This window comes from Octodon degus, unplaced genomic scaffold, assembly GCF_000260255.1.
Source record: "Octodon degus isolate 3935 unplaced genomic scaffold, OctDeg1.0 scaffold00130, whole genome shotgun sequence".
NCBI classification, from domain to species: domain Eukaryota; kingdom Metazoa; phylum Chordata; class Mammalia; order Rodentia; family Octodontidae; genus Octodon; species Octodon degus.
The window spans coordinates 7,850,156-7,863,755 of NW_004524706.1; the positions used below are offsets into that span (position 1 = coordinate 7,850,156).

Genomic DNA, 13,600 nt, shown 5'->3' on the forward strand with positions numbered 1-13,600 from the left:
AAAAAAAAAAAGAATTTATTTAGGCCTGGGAAGTGGAACGTAATTCTGACAGTCAAGGAGATTAATCAGATATGAAATCTGGATTTGGAGAAGCTGTGTGATACACACTAAGCTAGCCTTCATCCACATCTATAAAAACATTCATATAGGGTTAACAATAAACTTAATGTTCTAATTTATTTATTTGCTCTGTCAGGTAAGTCAGAAAGTGAGGGTGCTAATTTAGCAGCTGTGATACTTCTTTGAGATTAGCTGAATGAGAATAGCTAAACTCATTATCTTGAGGCATGCCAAAAGAATTCAAAAGGAGCTGCAAAAATATTATACTTTGGAATTAATGTTTCTTCATCTTGTGCCTTTATTAATTTATTTTTTCTGGGAGTACTTAGTTTACTTAAGATAATTGTGTTCCTATCATAGTATGAAGCACTGGCAAATACAGAAGAAGTTACAAGAAGATGGATACCCAGTTAAATGATAGTACCTTTATATGCAGTATAAATGTATTCATATTTTTAAATTTTTTTTTGTATTTTTTAGAGTTCTAAAGCCCTTGAATAAAAAGCTCTACTATTTCCAAATGTCCATCAAAAAGGAAATATACAATCAGCTTTATCATTATTCATGGGAAAACTAAACAAAATGGGGGGGGATGAAAATTGATAACCATTCTTTTTTACAAGGATAAAGTACTGCTTTTCAAATAATAGCTGTAAGTCACTCGGTGATATAAATAGGCAGGAGGAAATTAACTGGTCCATATGTGTGCTTCTTCTCTTTTTTTTTTAGATGAGAGTTTCAGTATGCACTTCAAACTGGCCCTGAACTCACTTTTCTAGCCCAGGCTGGCCTTGAACTCGCAGTGATCCTTCTGCCTCAAGGCTCCCTAATGCTGGAATTGGAGGCATGTGCCACCACAGTCAGTCATATATTTGCTTTATATACAGTAGTGTATAATTAAATACCAACTGCACTATTTTGAAACAGTTTACTGAAGTGTTGAAAAAATGAGATGTCACTCTTGTCACAGATTTGTAGACTTCCACTTTAGTGGAACATTGTGTGCACATGACTGGGTGATTAGATTTCTTCCACTTCTGCCTGCTCTGCAAGATTTTCCTTTTTTTGGTGGTTGTCGTGGAAGGGGAAGATCTTGCTATGTATAGGTTAAAATTCATGCTGGCTTTAAACTTCCTGTGTAGACCATGCTGGCCTTTAATTCACAGTGATCCTCCTGCCTCAGTCTCACAAGTGCTGGGTTGACAGGCATGTACCACCACACCAAGAGAATCTCATGTTCTTATAGCCCTATTTTTTCTTTCCATTTTCTAGGTTTTTGTATTTTAGATCGTCTTGAGTTTTGTGGGCCTTATGCCTTTGGCAGTCAGTGCACAATGTGTTTGTATAGATAGTCTAGTTCAGGACAGCATCATTTTGTAACTGGCTGTTGTTTCTGACGTGGCCTCTCTAGTCCAAAAGCATGAAATCCTGTTTCTGTGTCACCCCAAGCTTGGTCTCTGTCATCTTTTTCAGGATCATTTGTTAGACCCCTGTGTCATCTCTTATTTATCTTCTTAATCACCTGTACTGCTTTATCTGCTCAAAATTAGAATTAAAATATACATTATACTAGTACTCTTATCAGAGCAATTCTGGCTGTTTTATTTCCCAAGGACAATTCAGTTCCCAGAGAGGAGAGCTTCTCCTCCATTGTTTTTATGATACAATTTAATTCAGCGTCTATTTCTTTTTCAGATTCATCTTCACTAAGTGACTTAGTGAAGAATTCTCCAGTGAGATATTCTCTGGTGAATGTTTGTTTTTGGCTAGGAGTTCCACATAAAAGTATATGCACTTTGGGGCTGGGGAGATGGCTCAGTAGAATAAGTGCTTGCCTGACCAGTGCAAGGACCTGAGTTCAATCCCTGGTTCCACCAAAAAAAAAAAAAAAAAGAAAGTATATCCACTTCATCTTTGAGCTGCTTGAAGCTGACTCCTCATTGTGAGGTTCTTTAATTACATAGGGGTCATCTTTATCCTGGAGCCGACTCCTGGTGTCCTGGAATGTCTTGCACTGTCTGCATAGTGCCACATCTGTTTATTCTCGATATAGGTCACCCACGTGCACTAGTACATACAAGGCCTTATAGGAATATTGATTTTTGATTTGGACCTTAATGTAATAATGGGACTTGAATGGATAGATGAAATAGTTTAGAGACAACTGAGTGTGGTAATAACACACGATACAGAAATTAATCTGTATTTTTCAGGGACTTGCTAAGGAATACCTTACCCAGGGCAGGTATTGTGTGTTGAGGTCTTATGTAAATAAGTTGTATTTTCATGGGAAAAGGAATGCCTCAGAAATTGTAGTGGGGTAAAGTTTAGATATGGTAAATTAGGGTTTGAAGGTAGGAAATGATGTGACTGAAGTGATGTCTTAGGGAGATTAGACAGGAGTACATATTAGGTTAGGACAGGAGATTGGAGTAAGGTGGGACTTACTGACAGGGCAAAAATACAGGCTATTATATGAGGATGACTTCCAGAACCTAAGAATTTAAGACTGGGAGAATTGTGTACTTTCTTGCTGACTCATGTGGCAAAGAAAGTGTGGTAGGACAGGGAATGCATATTCAGCTTTATTTTATACATAATTTTTCTTGGCTTATTAATAACAAGGAAACAAGATTTTTTCCTGGAGTTAATTTCTTTCAACACATATGTTGAATTTGTGTGGAACTGTTTATAGGAAATTAATTTAAAAATACTGGACATTAAAGGTGACAGACTATGGCTCACAAGCCAATAATACACCTGAGTATATGTTGTTTAATGATGGGGCTGTGTTCTAAGAAATAAATTGTTAGGCAATTTCATCATATCGGCATTCTAGTGTATGTACACATGCCCAGATGGTTTAGCCTACGACCTTACTGGGCTATATGGCAGTTGAAGCTGAGTTGTTGCCCTAGTTCAGCAAAGGCTGAAAATATTTTGTCAGCTTCCTTACAGAAAAATACTTGCTGACTTTGCCATCTAAGAATATTTTTAAAATTATACTCATTAATGCAGTTAATCTCTATGATATCATTTAGTCCTCCATGCGCTACCAATGAAACTGAAGCAGTATGGTAATACTCCCAAGGCCCTTCTTATTAAGTTGTTTATAGTATTCAGTCTCAGGCCAAGATTCAGGTAATCTGATTCCTTGAAGTTCTCTGTCGTACCACTCATTTCTGTCTGGGAGACAGTGATGAGCAGTGTCCCTTTTCCCTCAACTCTTGGTAAAGATGGTAGTGGAACCCAGAGCCTTATGTGTGATAGATAAATACTGTACCACTGAGCTATACCCCTAGCCACCAGCCCTAGAGCCATGTTTTAATTGAGGATATCTTGGTGGTGTCTCATTATGTTCATATTTATCCATACATGCTCAAAATATTTTTATCATGATTTAACTTCTAAATGTATCAGTGTGAAAACATTTAGCACATAGAAATGATCATGTTATATGCATGATAACATTTCATTATAGGCCAAAACCTTTTTTTTTTTTTTTTTTTTTTTGGGTTTTTTTTTTTTTTGGTTTTTTTTTTCGTGGAAGAAATTAAATGTTTAATAAATGACAGTTACTGATCAATACATAGAGGAACATTACAGTGAATAATATTAAGAAGAACCAACCTTGAGTTCTGGTCTAGTCTCTTTACATCTACTTTGAATTTTCAAGGTCTAAACACAAGTAAATAAAAATAAAAGAATTTTGGAAATTGAATTACATAGCAAAGGAGGTATCTGCTAGGTGTGTCAGAAGAGAAAGAGAAAAGAAAACAGATGTTAAAAAAAACACAGATGAGGCAGAAGTGAACTGTACAGAATGAATACAATTTCAATTAAGTGAGAAAGATCTACAGGGCAAGGAAAGGCAGTATGCAAATGAGAAGCACATGAACAAGAATGTGGAAGCAGCAGTGAGAGCAACACATATGGGAGCAGGGAGGAAAGGGATGGTAGCAGCAGAGGTGCTTTTCTGGAAGTAGATCAGTGGGGGTCCAACTACTATTGACTACAAATGCAGAAGAAGATGGAAAGACAAACAGAAATTCTTGTTGCTGTTCAACTTACATTTACTGTAGATATTTGGATAGAGAAGTGACAAGGAACATATGCCTAGGGAAATTTAATGCTCATGCCTCAGCTTTACCAAAGCCAAATGAAGAGTTGTGATGGTACCTCAGACGAAGACCCAGCCAGTACTGCAAAGTTTGAAGTTGGTTGACTCATAGAGCTGACTCATTGAGTGATAGAACCAGGACTTAACTACTTCCCCACTGGTTGATCTCTGTGCAGAGGGCACCAGGAGAAAGCAATGTGATTAGGGTAGGTGGATGTTTGAGCTCAGGCAGTTACTGAGAGAGCTGAGAGCTGATGCCCACTTTTAGCCTGCATTCTCAGCACGTGAAGAAACGAGATCTTCATTCTCAGAGGAGAGCTTGAGCAGCTAGCACAGCATCCACTGGGTCTTGGTTACTTTTCTCTCATTGCTGGTACAAAATACCAGGCACCCAAAATTAGGGCAGGAAAAGTTTATTTAGCTCTGTTAATGTAGGTTTCAGTCCACACTCGGCAGGTGCCAAGACAGAGCGGCACATGGAAGAGGGCAGCAATTCATGGCAGTGTAAAACAGCCAAAAGCAAAGTGCAAAAGGTGGAACAGCAGCTTCAGCTATTAGCCTCTCTCCCCTCCTTATATTTGTAGGTAGATTACCCGCTCTTGGACAGGTGTAGCTCTCACACCCATAATCCCAGCATTGGATCAAGAATTCTTGATAAACTCCCTACAGTCATAAACTCTAGAAGCCACCCCATGAGTACATGGAGCTTTGTGGGACAACTAGACACAAACTATAACACACTGTAACTATCAATAGACCAATATAGAATAGTGAAAATGGTGACATAAGGTCTAGTCTATTTCTCTTTTGATTATTGCTGCCTTCAGGTTAGTACTCTACTATAGTTTCTTAAAGACATTAAATGTAATTTCATTTCATTCCCAGAAAATGCCCTTAAAATTCTGTTTCTCTACTCCTTTCTTCTTTAATGTCTCCTAAGAGCATTAGCACTCTTGCTTCACTCTTCCTGCTCCCAACGTTGATTCAAACCCAGGCCTGCTGGTGTGGTGTTATTTTCCCTCTTTCAAATCAATTCTGTTCTGTTGCTCAGACCCATTATTTTGTACAATACACATAAATAATAAAAAATTTTAAGGACATATAAAATTATTTTTAAAGGAAGACTGGTATTGTACATAGTCTTATGCAGTGCTTTATTTTACAATTAAAGAGAATCTTTAATTTGCCGTTAGAAAAATACTAATGAGTCACTGAATGTTTGTTAATTGGAGTTGAACATCAACATATATTTAAGAGGGCTGGTGAGATGGCTCAGTGGTCTAAAGCACCTACTTAGAACAAGCTTAGCAAAGCAAAGAGACCGCGGTTCAATCCCCCAGCACCACATGCCAGCCAGCCCCGGCCCCTGGTGGGCTGAGCTGGGCGCGCGCGCGCACACACACACACACACACACACACACAAATTAAAATAAAATAAAAAATAAAGACATATTTAAGAATTCCAAGGCACCTGTGCCAGAACTTGAGTTTGTATTTCAAGATCCTGGTTCTCAGGTTTATTCGGATTGCTGGTGTAGAAAACGGGGCACCTAAGCCCCAGAAAGTAGTTGTTGCAGAGTGGCAGAAGATGCCAACAGCTTAGTGTTAAAGATGTCTTGAGAGGCCTGTGCACAGAGGTGCCACCCATCACCTTTTGCTCGAAGCCTGTTGGAGTGTGTTGGTCTTGGGTCAGACATGCTCTCGTGCATTTCCTGCTCTGGAGCCTTACCCTGTGTCCCCAGGTTTGGGGACAGCGCTGGAATGCCGTTCTAGTGCTGGCAGCAGCACAGCCCAGGAGGAGGTAAGCCTTGACCTGAACAGTGATTTATTGTGTAGGACCAAGCTTCAGCTGCTTGTCAAAATTGGTTTAGAGGATATCAAATGATGAAATCACCAGAACTAGCTGGAATTACCGCAGATTGGTAGTGGTGAACCTACGGTTTTCTGAAGATATGGATATCTTTATGATATGAATGACTGCTTCTGGGAGCAGATAATGGTTTCTTTGCAGGCAAAGGGCTGGAAGCTGCCACTGATTCTGTTTGAGAATCTCTGTGACTGGGTCATTTGCTACTGAAGAAACAAGCTGCAAGCTGCTTCCCTCCTGTATCAGAGGCTTTCTCAAGAGAACTGATGTATCTGGCAATTTTTTTTTTCTAGGAAAGCATGCAGCATTGGGTGTTAATTAACCTACCAAACAAACAGGAGCATCTGTGTCTTAGGATAAATGTATACTTGCAGATGTTATTGCCTTCTGTTATAATAAAGGATGGTCTTTGGTGTTGAGTCTTAGAAATATTTGAAATTTTGACTTTTGGGGGTTAAGGAAGTTTGTAAAGATGTGGTCCGTCTTGCATTGTTAACTATAGGCTTCAAGGGCAGAAATTGTGATGTACTTGAGGCATCTATACTTGATCCCAATGTGCTACCTTTATTCTTTGATCATGTGAGTGCAGTGTCACTGTACCATATTTAGTGCAATATGAGGACATGTCCTTCCCCTTTTTTTCTCCTGGGGATTGAACACAGCACTTAACAGTTGTTGGGCAAGTACTTTACCACTAATGTACATAGTCCTTTTGTTGTCTTTCTAATATGCAATATTGTGGCTGGAATCTAGAAGTCACTTGATAGTATTTTTTTGGGGGATACATTTTTTTATGTTATTAATGCATTGCATTCCTTTTGTTAGTGAGATTTTGGTTGACACAGTCATAATGTAGCTTAAGAATGGTTTCAAGTTTTGCTGGAAAAAAAAAAAAGGTTCTGCTGGAGTAGGGATTATCTACAAGGGCATTAGAACTGACAGGCCTAAAACCTTTTATACATTGGGCAAGAGCCCTTAGAGCACCAACATATGTTCATCAAGATTTTGGGTTCCTTAATGAATAGAGGGATTTGTTCTACTAGTGTTTGTAAATAGGATATCATGTCTGCATCTTGTACAGCAGTTAACCACTAGGAAGAATGTATACAATCTGTTAATTATTGAGTCTGTCCTACCAATTTGGTTTGAAACCGTCTTACTGCTATTTGTTTCTCAATAAAATTAAGGGAAAAAAAACATATATTTAAGGTATCATAGATAGACATTTGCCATCTCCTGCTAAATTCAAGAGAAGAGTTAAATTAACTGGAGCAACAGCTGGGAATAAAAGTATTTTGTATGCTGGCACCTCTGGGTATCCCAGTAATGGATGCATGTAATAGGAAACCTCTGCTGGGGACAGTTTTACCCGACACATACAATTAAGATTAATTGAATGGCTCATGTAAAAACCAAAATTCTGAACTCATTATACAAAAGTTACGCCTTTCAGAAACCTGACATAGTGATGCATAGCTATAATCCCAATTACTCAGAAGGCTGGAGCAGTGGAATCTGAGTATGAGGCCATTGTGAGGCCTTGTCTCAAAATATAAAGAGCCAGGGTCATAACTCCTTAGTAGAGCCCCTTTGGATTTGATCAAAGGATTATGAGCCGGGAATATGGCTCAGTGGAATAAGCGCTGGCCTAGCAAGTGCCAGGGCCTGAGTTCAATCTCTGGTTCTCCAAATAAATAAATAGTATTTCTTTTTAGTGAGTGAAAAATTCTGTCAGTGTGGGCATAAAAATAAAGATCCATTTTTACTCTTGGTGCTTAATTTCAGGTTAAGTGTCTCTAATATGGTTTATAGACAAGTAGTAGAGACTTATGTCTTCTCTTGGTAGGGAAAGGGAAAAATAAGATCCAATTTATTCACTAGTATAACACTGTTGGAAATTGACACAGACTTAGTTATAAATGATAAACAAAATACATTTAAACAGTACCTGGTGGGAATATAGTTTGGGAGTAAAAGACAAAGTAAACAAGAGCATAGGGCTGGAGAGATAGCTTAGCAGTCTAAGCGCCTGCCTGGCAAGTGCAAGGACCCGGGTTCAATCTCCAGTACTGCATGCCGTGCTGGCCCCAGAATCCCGGGCACACCACGCCAGCCACTGAAACCCAGCATGGTAGTGCACACCTGTAATCCCAACAATGGAGAGACTGAAACAGGAGGAACACTATGAGTCCTAGCTGCATAGTGAGACCTTGTACCAGTTAAATAAATAAACGAATAAAAATATTTTTTAAAAAAACATGGAAATTCCAAGGTGTGGGTTTTTTTTTTTTTTTTTTTTTTTTTTGGTTTTGTTTTGTTTTGTTTTGTTTTGTTTTTTGTGAAACAGGGTGTTACTGTGTAGCCATACTAGCCTTGAACTCACAGCTGTCCTCCTGTCTCAGTCTCCCTCCTCTCTCAGCCTCACAAGTGCTGGAATTATAGGCATCTGCCACCATGCCCCTCTCCAAGTGTACTTAAATAAGAATCAAAATTAGGATGCATTCTGAATAAGGAAGAATTTAAAAATACAGTCCTTGTATTTTTACTTTATGATTATATGGGGAGAATGAGATGTTACTAAACAAGTAAGCTAATGATGTGTGAAAATCTTTGAGGACTTGTCTGTACAGTCTTAGCTCTGCAAACATAGTGGCACGTTCCTATAATTACAATTTCTCCAGAAGCTAAGGCAAGAAGATTGTAAATTCTAGGCTACCCAGAGCAATTTAGCAGGGAGTAAGTCCTCATCTCAAAAAAATTTTTAAAGGAATATGGATGTTGCTAGTAGTAGTGTATGCCTATCTGCAGTCCCCTGAGTTGAATCCCCAGTATGACAAAAATAAGTAACTTAATGCCTAAAGCGGAGTTATTTTAAATGGCTTTGAAGAGACACCTTCCCAGGACTTAGTCTGCATTTGAATATCACTTCTAGTCTTTTATGAATTATATGTGACTGTATGTCAGTTGAGATATGATTATAGCAGAGAGCTCCTTGTAGAGAATCAAACACATCGTTTTCAAGCATCCAGTAGTACATTTCAGATTTCTTTGACAGAGAGTCATAGGACTTAAATGGAAGCATTGGTGACTCACCCCACCTGGCTACCTGCCTTTCTGTCTGCCATTTTGTCTTTTGTCTCTTCACTTTGCCCATGCTAGTCTCAAACTCCTAGGCTTCCGTGATCTTGCCTCAGCTTCCCAAAAAGCTATGGCTACAGGTATTTGCCATCACACCTCACCTTTCTTCTCTTCTTTTCACACTCCTCTCTCTTCCTTTTACTTCTTTGTCTCTGTTGCCCTTCCTCTCCTCCCCTCCCCTTCCTTCCCTTCCTCTCCTCCCCTTCCTTTCCTTCCCTTCTTTTCTTTTCCCACCTTCCATCCTGTCTTTCTCCAAGGACTTCATAACTTCTAGGCAAGAGATCTACCACTGAACTACCTCCTCAGTCCTTTTCTGTTTAGAGATAAGATCTTGCTAAGTTGCCCAGGTTGGCCTTGAACTTGTTTTTCTACTGAATCAGTGTCCTGAGTAGCTGGAATTACAGGGCTGTGTTGTCACTTCTGGTTCCAGCCATTTATTTAGGGAACATACTAAGTCCAGGTGACAGCATAGAAGTCTTCTATTTTCTTCTGTTCCGTTATCTCTGTTTCTGTCTCTGCTTCTGTCTCTGTCCCTTTCTTTCCTCCTCCCACACCCTTTTTGAGACAGGGTGTCACTATGTAATTCAGTCTGCCCTTGAATTCTCTGTTCCCCAGACTGGCCTTGAACTAGTGGCAATCTTTCTGCCTCATCCACAAAAGTGCTGGGATTACATGCATGTACCACATAACCCTGTAAATTAGACATTCTATGACAATTTAGATTCACATATGACTTTAAGAAATGACACAGAAATGCCTTCAGTTATTAAATATATATTCATTGGAGGTCTCCAAGAGGCCTTGTTGATAGAAAGATGAACAGGACATAGGGAGATGAACAGCAGACTTGTTTCATACAGTGTTAAACTTAGGGCACTTGAAGTGAAATTCTAGGTTACTAGCATTTGAAGCTACAAAGTAAAGAAGATTAACAAATTGATTCACAGCAACCCAAAGATTTTTTAATCATGAAAAACAAATCTCAGTAAAAACAGTGAACCTAGTGGCATGATAACTTGCCATACTTCCTATTGTCCTTTCTTTATATCTGCCATAGCCTTGAGAAAGAATAGTATCAGAACTATAATAGCTATGCAAACCAGCAAGCTAGCAACTACATGAAGAGGCAGTTTGTTTTGGTGTTTCTCCAATCTCCAAGAATTGTCACTATTGGAGTTATCTGGAAGCTTTTAAAAAAGGACAATCTACTCTGTGCCAAAAGCCCTATCTGTAGGATATGTGTCAAAAAATAATCTATGGTAATTATTAAATGTGTCTGTTGTGCTTACAAGAGACTGACAAAAAAGTTTAAAGTTAAGATTAGAATATGGGTGTCTATAAATTACCTCTAGTGTAATTTGGAAACTTTAGAAGGTAATATGCATGTGTAGGGTTGTGTGCCTGTTAAAGAGTACAGTGAGAAGGCCCTAATCACTTACTTACATACAGGAAAAACAGGCAAGGAAGAGTTGTAGATTGCAGCTGGGCATGATGGTGCACACCTGTAATCTCAGCACTGGGGAAACTGAGTTAGGAAGATCATAATGAGTTGGAAGCAAGGCCCTGTTTCCAAAAAAACAGATGAATGGGTGGATGGGTGGATGGATGGATGCTTGGTTGCTTGGTTGTAGACTGCTTGCTAAAATATTGAAAGCATATAGAGAGACTTCCTTGTTTTAAGGCATTTAAAAGAATTTCTATGGAATATATGATAGATCATTAAGGTAAATGAACACTGACTGTGGAGATGAAATATAACGTAGACTGCCCAGAGAAGCCTCTAAACTATACACACTAGGGATGTAGGGGAATCTAGTGTCCAGAATTATCACAATATAAATATTCAGTTATCATACAAAAACATAATAGCTTGTTCTTTGGGGAAAACAGCCAATAGAAATTATTCCTGAGGAAGCCCAGATAAAGGAGTTTCTAGCTAAAGATTTTAAAATACACTGTTGCACATCCAGTCAGTTTATTTTTATGAATGGTAATCACATTCTACATCTCAACATTTCCATCAGCCACTCAATATATAATGTGATATGTATACTGAATTGTTGCTTTTTATTGCATTGGGCTTGTACACAGCACTATAACTCATGCCTGAATGAAGCTTCATATATATATATATATATATATATATATATATATATATCAATAGGATTTTTTGGAGGAGCAGAACTGGGGATTGAACTCAGGCCTTTGCACTTGGCAGGCAAGCACTTACTCTCCTAAGCCATCTCCCCAGCCCTGGAATGAAGCTTTTTTTAATGTGTACATCAGGCCCATTCAGTCTTTTATACTTAAGAACACTAATGGGCACTTAAGCACTATATTTGGGAGCCATTTTAAACAGCAAAAGTGCCAATGAAAAGCACAAAAATCAGAAAAATGGTGCTAAGTAGAATGCAAACAACATTAATTTACAGTGTGAGAGATAAAATATGAGTAGGACATCATTTTGTTGACTTTAGCTATTAATATGCACATCAAAAAATAATAAAAAAATAAAATATGCACATCAGGTGACTCTTGAGTTTTTGAAATTTTGTACCTATTCATGAATGCCACAGAAATGATAGGAATGTTGATTTTGAGGTTTACAATAAATTTTAGGGGCCGGCCACATAAGTCAGTGGATTAAAGTGCCTGCAAGTAGGCACAGGGGTTTGATTCCCAGGCCTGCCATGTGGGCCCTGCCCCTGGGGCATGCTGAGATGGCAATTGAGACTGTGTGTGGTGGCATGTGCCTGTAATCCCAGCTCTTGGGAGGTTGTAAACAGGAGGATCACTATGAGTCTGATCTAGTAGTGAGACCCTGAACACCCTGTAGACCCTTCCCTAAAGTATAAAATAACAACAACGAAAACCAAATTGTAGGAATTAGACTCTGCAGTTAGAGGTTTTGCAAATAAGGAAGACTGGCTGTATAAATGAAGAACTAAAGGAAATGTGTAAAATATTAAAGGAAAATCCTCAGTGTTTTATCAGATAGTCAATATAATTAAAAATTATAAAAATGAACGTGATAAATTCATAAGTGTACAAGTACAATAACTGAAGTTGAGTGGAAGATTCAGCATCAACTTTGAAATCAGAGACAGAATCAGTAAACTTGAATAAAACAGTTAAGATTATCAAATATAAGGAATAATGGACCTTCAAGTACATGAACTGATAGAATTGAGAGAAAAAATAAATGATCATTAGAAACTAATGGATAGCAATCAGGAAAATGAAAAACTTCATTATTAAACAACCATCTATAGAAAACTACACAGCAGGACCTAAATGTAGATCTTTCCCCAAAGCAAATGAAGCATTCACCAGGAGAGACTATATGCTAGGCCATATGTCTTAGTTACTCTTCTTGTTGCTGGGACAAAATACCTGACACCCAAAATGAAGAAAGCAAAGGTTTATTTAGCTCACAGTTACTGGAGGTTTCAGTCCATATTGAGCTGGGTCCAAGGCAGAGCAGCACAAAACGGAGGGCAACCTTTCATAGCCAAGGCAAAGAGCAAGAGCACTAGGGAGGGGTAGCAGCAGCTCAGGCAGCTTGCTTCTCTTCCCTCTTAAAATTGTAATGCAAATTACCTGCCCCAGGGCAGGTGCAGCATCCAGTCATAGTAATCAATCACAAACTCCAGAAGCCGCCCAAAGAGACTGCATGAGGCTTTAGAGGGACAACTATACACAAACCGTAACACCATAAAATAAACTTCATTAAATTTAAGGCTTTTTTTTGGGCGGGTAGAGGGCGTGCAGGGTCTCACTACGCAGCTTGGACTTGTAATGATCCTCTTGATTTCTGCCTTCCTGGTGCTGGGATTACAGGTGCATGCCACCACGCCCAGACTCTGTTTCAGGTTCAGCGTGCCTAGGGGCAGGGCATGTGCAGCATGTGGTGCCAGGGATTGAGCCCTGGCCCCTGCACTTGCGCACTTACCTAAGCAAGCACTTAGTCCTCTGAGCTATATCATCTGCCCAGACTTCAGTAAATTTAAAAAGATTCCCGTCATAAAAAAATATGTTCTCTTACCATAAAGGAATGAAGTTATAAATCACAGATGGAGCCCTAGGTGAGGGAGTGGGAGGGGAGATAAGGCTTATAAATTAACAGTTGTTAAAGTGCTGTCAAAAGAAAGCAGAGACAGTAAAGGCTAGGAGTGTTGCTTAGTGGTACGGTGTTCGCTTAGCATGTGCAAGGCCCTAGCTTCAACCCCCAGCACTGTCAGAAGAAAAGAAAAATTCATCCCAGGTGTTTCAGTATTTAAAACAGTAAAAACTACACTGAGAAATCTCACTCCCAATCATGATTCTTTATGAATTTTTTTGAAACATGTTAATAGAAAAGTTTTAAATTTTTTTTTATTTTATTTATTTGAGAGACAGAGAGAGAGAGAGAGAGA

At 38.8% G+C, this 13,600-nt stretch overlaps 1 protein-coding gene and 1 non-coding gene across 3 annotated transcripts in view; both read left to right on the forward strand.

Moving 5' to 3' along the window:
- The window catches only part of Rlf (rearranged L-myc fusion), a 110,878-nt gene that overhangs the window by 67,432 nt on the left and 29,846 nt on the right, over positions 1-13,600 (forward strand). The gene's annotated exons all lie outside the window — the stretch shown is intronic.
- LOC111812583 lies at positions 6,060-6,130 on the forward strand. The gene has a single exon (XR_002818055.1). It is a non-coding gene; the product is annotated as a small nucleolar RNA SNORD65 (small nucleolar RNA).